Source organism: Nelumbo nucifera, chromosome 1 (assembly GCF_055504915.1).
Source record: "Nelumbo nucifera cultivar China Antique chromosome 1, China Antique-T2T, whole genome shotgun sequence".
Classification (NCBI taxonomy): Eukaryota; Viridiplantae; Streptophyta; class Magnoliopsida; order Proteales; family Nelumbonaceae; genus Nelumbo; species Nelumbo nucifera.
This window is the reverse complement of record NC_142649.1, coordinates 78,819,862-78,827,185: the sequence shown is the minus strand read 5'-3', so window position 1 is coordinate 78,827,185 and position 7,324 is coordinate 78,819,862.

Here is a 7,324-nt window from a genome sequence, read left to right as displayed (position 1 = left end):
CGCCAAAAAAACAATTAAAAACGTGGAGGAATAGCAAGTTTCCATATTTTAGCAAAGCAAAATTTAAAATTCGGGGGGATATTTGGAAGGGAAGATTGTTGTTTTTTCTTGTATTCCTCTTTCACTATACAGATTTGTGATTTAACCAGATCCAAGAGATTCCATTGTTTGGTAGAAAGATAGGAGTTTTCAGAATTTTTGAAGCTTTATATGTGGAGAAAAGAGAACAGATTAGATTAACATTCCACTGACCCGAGATGAGCAACTGTGAGATTCATGTTCCTCAACTAAGGAGCTAAAGGGAAGGAAATCCAAGAAAATTTATTATTAGATTGAATCTAGGGCACTTGATGTACAAGGAGAGAGGAATTCTCATTTACTAGATGTCTAGTTTCTAAGGCTAATTCAATGAGTTTTGGGCATATTGCCTTCCAGTGGATTGAACCTGAAGAAGCTGTGGAATAGGGAATAAGATTGATTTTTAAGGTATTTTGACTTCCAAATCTAAGCCCATAACTTACATTGTTCATTAAGAAATTCAGGCAACTTTTTTAAGAAGGGCATGATTTACTAGATTTAGATTTTTAAAACCTAAACCTCCACTAGTTTTGGGTAATGTCAAAGTATTCCAAGAGCACCAATGATAAGGATGTTTACGAGAACTAGATACTTTCCACCAGAAATCTCTAATTATTTTTTCCATTTGATTGATAGTTTTCTGAGGGAACTTGACAAGGGTCATAGCATGTAGAGAGATGGCTTGGGGAACAAATTGAACTAGGATTTTCTGTCCAGCCTGGCTAGTGGCAAAAGCCCTCCAATTGTTAAGTTTAGCCTTGAGATTGTCTAGAATATAGTTCAATCTAGCATGCTTGTTCTGAGACCAAATTAGAGGAAGACCCAGATATTTAGAGTTTCTATTTAGAGGGTCTATGTGAAGTTGTCTTATAATCATACGTTGATGTCTAGGATGGATGATTTTATTATAGAAAACCCCAGATTTTTCCAAGTTAATCATTTGCCCGGAGGAAGTCTGAAACTTTATAAGGATTTGATGTAGGTTATTTATTTCTACCCTATGGGCTCGAATAAATAACATCACATCATTGGCAAAGAATAAATGGGAGATTTTTGGAGAGGACGGGGTAAGGGGGATGCCCTGTAATTTTCCTTCTTGTTCAGCATGAAGTAGAAGCCGAAATAAGCCCTCCATGGCTAAGATGAATAAATAAAGCGATAAAGGATCTCCTTGTCTAAGACCTCTAGAGGGGTAGAAATGTCTTTTTGAAGTGCCATTTATTAGGACTAAAAAGGAGATTATAGAAATACATTATTTTATTATTTGGCAGAAATCTTCCAAAAAACCAAAGAGAGAGAATTTTGAGGAGAAAGTTCCATTCTAGACAATCATAGGCTTTTGACATGTCTAATTTAAGAGCAATGTAGCTTGTACCTCAATTTTTGTGTTTTAGGTAGTGGAACATCTCCTAGGTAATGATAAAATTATCAGACATTTGACAACCAGGGACAAAAGCTACCTGGTTTGGGGCAATGCACTTATCTAGGAGAGTACGAAGTCTACCAGCAATTAATTTAGTTATCACTTTATAAATGACATTACATAAACTGATAGGACGGTAGTCTTGGACTTTCGTATAATCCACTTTCTTAGGAATAAGACAGATAAAGGTGTGATTCAATCTCCTCAGGAGTTTCTTATTCTAGAAGAATTTCTGAACCACCAAAACTACTTCTGGTCCCATCAAGTCCCAACATTCCTTGAAAACAATAGTTGCCATACCATCTAGACCTAGGGATTTGAGATTCCCTATACTAAACAGGGCTGCTTTGGCTTCCTCAGTTGAGGGAATATTTAGGAGCCTAATGTTTTCTTCCTAAAAAATCACTAGGGTAATTAATTGAGGCAGTTCTTCTAATTCTTAGGGATCCTGGGATGAATAAAGCTCAGAAAAATAATCTACAAAAATATGGGCTATATCTTCATGGGAAGATTTCCAATTATTCTGCTCGTCTTTGATTCCTTCAATATAATCCCTTTTCCTCCTAAAAAGGATACTTTTATGAAAAAAAATTTGTATTCTTGTCTCCCAAATGTAACCATGTGTAGCGAGATTTTTGTCTCCAATAACTTTCTACTTGCCACATAGATGTTTCATACTCCTTGTATAAGCTATCCAAGTTTAGGGTTTTTTTTTGTTCAGCCTGTAAAATTTGAGCTTCCAAACTTTTTAGTTTATCCTTTGGTTCTATGAAAGTTTTCCTCTTCCAGTTTATTAACTACTTCTTCATCCTATCCAATTTTTGGGTTAGCCTATAAGTTGCATATCCATTGATTTGATAATTCCATCTTCTATGACTTTTTTACAAGAACTGTCAGCCAACCACATTTCATAGAATCTAAACGGTTTTGGAAGGTTCAGGGTCGAAGGATTTAGATTCTGAAGGAGAGGATGGTGGGCTGAACCCCATCTAGAACCTAATGAGAGCGCAGCATTGGGAAATAAATTTAACCAGTTAGGGGAGACTATGACTCTATCAAGAATTCTTTTGATGTGACCTTTACTCCTTTTATTTGTCTAGGAAATTCCTCCTCCCTAAATGTTCAACTCTAATAGATTTTGGTTTAGAATAAAGTTCTTGTATTGTCTAGAAGTTAGAGAGGAGGCATAAGTCGAAGTAGAAGGATCTAAAGAATCTAATGAAGCATCTCATTAAAATCCCCTATTAATAAGTAAGGAAGAGAAATAGTTTGCAACCAACCATTTAATTCTCCCAAAAGTTATTCCTCTGATGTTTAATAAAGGTGCCATAGATACATCCTAGTAGCCAAGAAAAGAAATTCAGATGAATTTCTAGAAACACATACCTTGAATGCGACAAAAACACAAAAACATCAAAACCCGCTTTCCAAAGGACTACTAAACCTTTGGCTCTTCCTTTAGGAGTAATTATAACAAAGATAGGATAGCGTAATTTATTAGCTAAATTGTTAATTTTATCATCAGGGATTTTTGTCTTGCATAAAAATATAAAATATGGATTGATCCTTTAGACAAAATCCCTTAGTCCTTGAACTGCCTTGGGGCGCCCAACCCCACGATAGTTCCAACTCAAAATGATCATTAATAGGGGTGGGGCTGATAAGGGCCAACCACCTTCGCCCATAGGAATAATAAAAAATATAAAGATAAGGTTATATGAGATAAGCTTACTATATTTTGATTTTTAGAGTCACGATTAGATTCTCGAACTTCTATAGGATCAATAGGGACATTACGTTTGTCAAGATTTGTAGGCCCAGAAAATTCTAGCCTATCATAAAAGAGGGAAATTTGGAGAAGAGTGGTCAATCTCCATATTTGACAGTAAGTCCAATCTAGGCCTTTTCCCTCGGGAAACTGAAGAGGGACTAGGTTGATCATCCATCAGACGGTTCAGAAGAGATTGGGAGTTAACAGCTAGCTGGAAAGTTTCAGAAGAGACTCGGACCTGGAGGAGGAGCTGTCGAAGTTGATGCAGCCAAAAGATATGGAGAAACATGAGTTGGAAAAACGCAATTATGATTCTGGTGCAGACTATTCGATAGGGGTTCAGAGGTTGCTTCTTCTTAAAGTTTTCCCAGAGAAGGAGGGGTGTTTGGAGGAATATTCACGAAGTCATTGAAAATATGTCGTTTCTAGAAATGACGCTTTGCTTCTTTTGCCCTGAGCCATGGCCCCGGCAAATTCATCGAACGACGACTAAAGAACTGGTCATAAGGTCGTCTTGTCGAATGAGGAAGTGGCTGAGAACAACGTCAAAAAAGATGACCTATTTTCCCACATAAATAACAGGTCCAAGGCAAGTCCTCGTAGCGATAAGTAACCCAATTGTGAATGCTTACAAAACAATCAATTTTTAAAGGTCAATCAACTGATAAAGTCACTTTTGCACAAATATAATTCTGAACAACAGAAATGAATCGGGTGGGACTTAAATGCTCGAATAGGGGCCTTCTCAATCTCTGCTAAAAGGTTTTCACAAAGGAGATCATGGATTTGGACCCAAAGTTCTACCTCCTGAAGGTTCTAAGCATATTGGGGACGCCCAAGGACCCAGGGTTGCATGAGGACCCACTGACCATTTGATCCTATCATAGTCCTCTTCATATCTGAAATTCAACCGGAAGTGACTTCGGTGAAAAGGTGCTAGTAATAAGCGGTTGGAATCTAAGTTCCAAAGTTCATAACTTGAACAACCTCATCAAACTGGTTAGTTAAACGAAGAAAAAAAATGACAAATGAGGAATAGCTGCCAAGTTTCTTGTGCATTGGGATGAGGGGTTGAATATTAACTACTTCTATATTTCCTTGGCTGTTACCCTGAAGCATGTGTTGGAAAGCTTCATTTAGAACTTCGAGGTTGTCTATGAAGAAAGAAGAGTGTTAAAAGAGATTAATAGGGAGGGAAGAGAGGAGAGACAGGACCCTAAACCAGGAGGACCTAGAAGAGAGCAACGGAGAACAAAAGACAAACAAGAGGAGAAGAAGAATAAGAAGAAAACTAGAGAAGATACAAAGAAGGCGAATTAAGACAAAAACCAGCAAGAGAGAAAAGAAAGATGAATAGACCGCCGAACTACTCAATAATAAATGCCTTGTAGGAAAATTAAAGAAGTTTAGTTCGATTCTAACTAGAGCGAAACAGACTCTATTTGTTTAACTACAGGGTGCGTAATTAAAGACAAGTGTCTCAAAAGTGCTGAACACTATCTTAATCAGACATTACAAGTTGCAAAATAAGATAAGAATACTCCTCGAGTATTATCACTGTTCTGTATTTTGTTCAACTCGCTAATGCATGGCAAAATGTTGCAACGTGTTCAACATGAACAGTATTATCAACAACTGGGTGGTGTCCTTGAATGATGCCGTCTCTAGGTAGTCCTTTCTAATTACACCGGAGCAACCAAAGTTCACCATATAAGTCCTTTCGCATGAGCATCTGTTCACCGGCGATTCAGCCTTTCTTCCACTGTTTCCACGTTCTTAGTCCAACCACCGTACGCAATCACCACAGATTTGCTTCAATACTAGAAGAACTGGCGATAGACTAAAAGGATTTGGGTGGACGTAATAAGAAATTATTTAATTTTCCATCATTTCACTGTAGGTATGGCATTGAACAGCATATAGCCGATCCCATATATTTGAGACAAGGCATAGATGATGATGATGATAATGATGATAGAGTCTGGACTGACCTGGCTCGACCCATTATGACCTATCCTAGTGCATATCATGCTATGGCTGGTATCTGTCAAAAAATAATGGAGTAAGGTTCATAGTACCGGTAATCCCCAATTGATAGTTTCCACATATGCTATTCCATAAATCGATATTCCCTAGCCCCTATTTCTTAGTGTCCCACGCCGCCTATTCCAAAGATCGATATTCCCTAGTGAAGATCAAGGTTCAAAGATCTAAATAATCTCTAATTTGTAGTATTTAATGCATCACTTATCCTTTTTTTTGGGTGAAAATAAGGGAAATCAGTACTATAAACTCCTCGGGGTATTTCATTTATCACTTAAAATTGATATATATCATACAATATGTACATATGTATGGTATGCAACAATATTTTGAACCTTGAAGTTGAGAATGATTAACAACTTAGCATCTATACTCATCTTGAGTGTCGCAAATAACTCTAGACTGGTCTGAGATTTGCTTGAGACAATGGGTAGATCCTATTTGGCATTTGAAAATAAAGAAATTGAAGGATTTTTGAGGTAAATCTAAACCACTTCCACGAATTTATTGATGCACTTGCTCATTCGATTGTAAATTGATCTTGAAGAGTTTGAAGATATTCAAAGGGTTAACATAGAAGACAATTGGATGACATAACAAGACTCTTATCTGATTGATCCTTCTAGTTTCTTTTTTAGGATTAATCTCTTTTTTTTTTCAATTGTTTTATACCCTTATTGTAATCAACGTTTTCCCTCGATGGATCTTTATTTTGATCCTCCTGTAATATTTTTTATTGATAATCCTTTTTTAGTACAATTAAACATCTAATTTGGAATGATTTTACCCATTAAAAAATTGGAAAGTTGAACCCATGCTTATTTTCCTTCTTTAACTCTTATTTTCCTTGAGGAATGCAGCTTGGATTATCCTTCCTCTATTTGAGGGTTTGACTATGATACCAGAAAAACATCACATCCAAAAAACATGTGACCAATCAACCAGTATCATAAACATGTTAAATGGTGTTTTATCAAAATTCACGGGTGGACTTTGATTTGTCATAACTCTTTGGGTACCATGCTTTTCCGGCATCATAAATTTTTTCCTATATAAAACCTTTTTTTTTGTTCTTATCTTTATACATGAGCTACTCGGTATGAATACATAAACGTTTATCAATGCAATACCTACGATTGCTTTTGCTGCAAAAAGATGGAGAAATGTATGGCGATGAATGTAAGGTGCTGGAGAGGATGAAGAGTTGGAGAATGTATTTTGTCCTGGGTGTAACGTTCATAATTTTCTTTTCACATTCTTGGGGCTTCGTATGAAGGAAACTGCAAATTCTTACTGTCGTTTGAACTCATTACCAAGAGGTTGAAAAAAAAAAAGCATTACCAAGAGGTTATACACGGTTGGCAGGATAAAAATGGCAGTAACTTTTCTTTGAGAGGAAAAACTACTCTGATCGATAGAGTTATTTTGCATCTTTGCTTATCTTTATCAAGATTTTAGTTGTGATCACTAGGTACTTGAAAAGGGAAAGAAAGGCATTTTTTTTTCAACTCCGACTAGTACCGAATACGTATGTAGCTAAAATCTGATAACCAATCAATTGGTATTTATTGAAATACACTGATTTGTTTTTTTTTTCTTTTTCTGGGTAAGCGGGCTTTCCATTACAAGGTTGGGGCATTGGTTTTAGAAGTGTTAGAATGATGCCCTTCTGGCCTTCTGAGCCAGGTAACTAGCTCCAAATATGGGATGTCTTACTGTGATCAGTACTCAGGCTGTGTCTTTCACCGCTACAAACTTTTTGGTGGGGAGTTGTGATAGGGTTAATGTAGAGATGATTCGGTTGACAATTTGTTTAATATGCCTTGGCCTTATGGCCTTGGTAAGTTTTTTCTTAGGAAACACTTATTCGGGTAAGTGTATTTACCCAGTTTTTTTATTTCCTAAGTAAATAAGGTAATGATCATTTTAACCTTAAAAATTCATTATTAAAAGTGGCATTTTTGTCCCATTCAAGTGTTAGCAACTTTCCCCCTATGTGGGAAAATTAT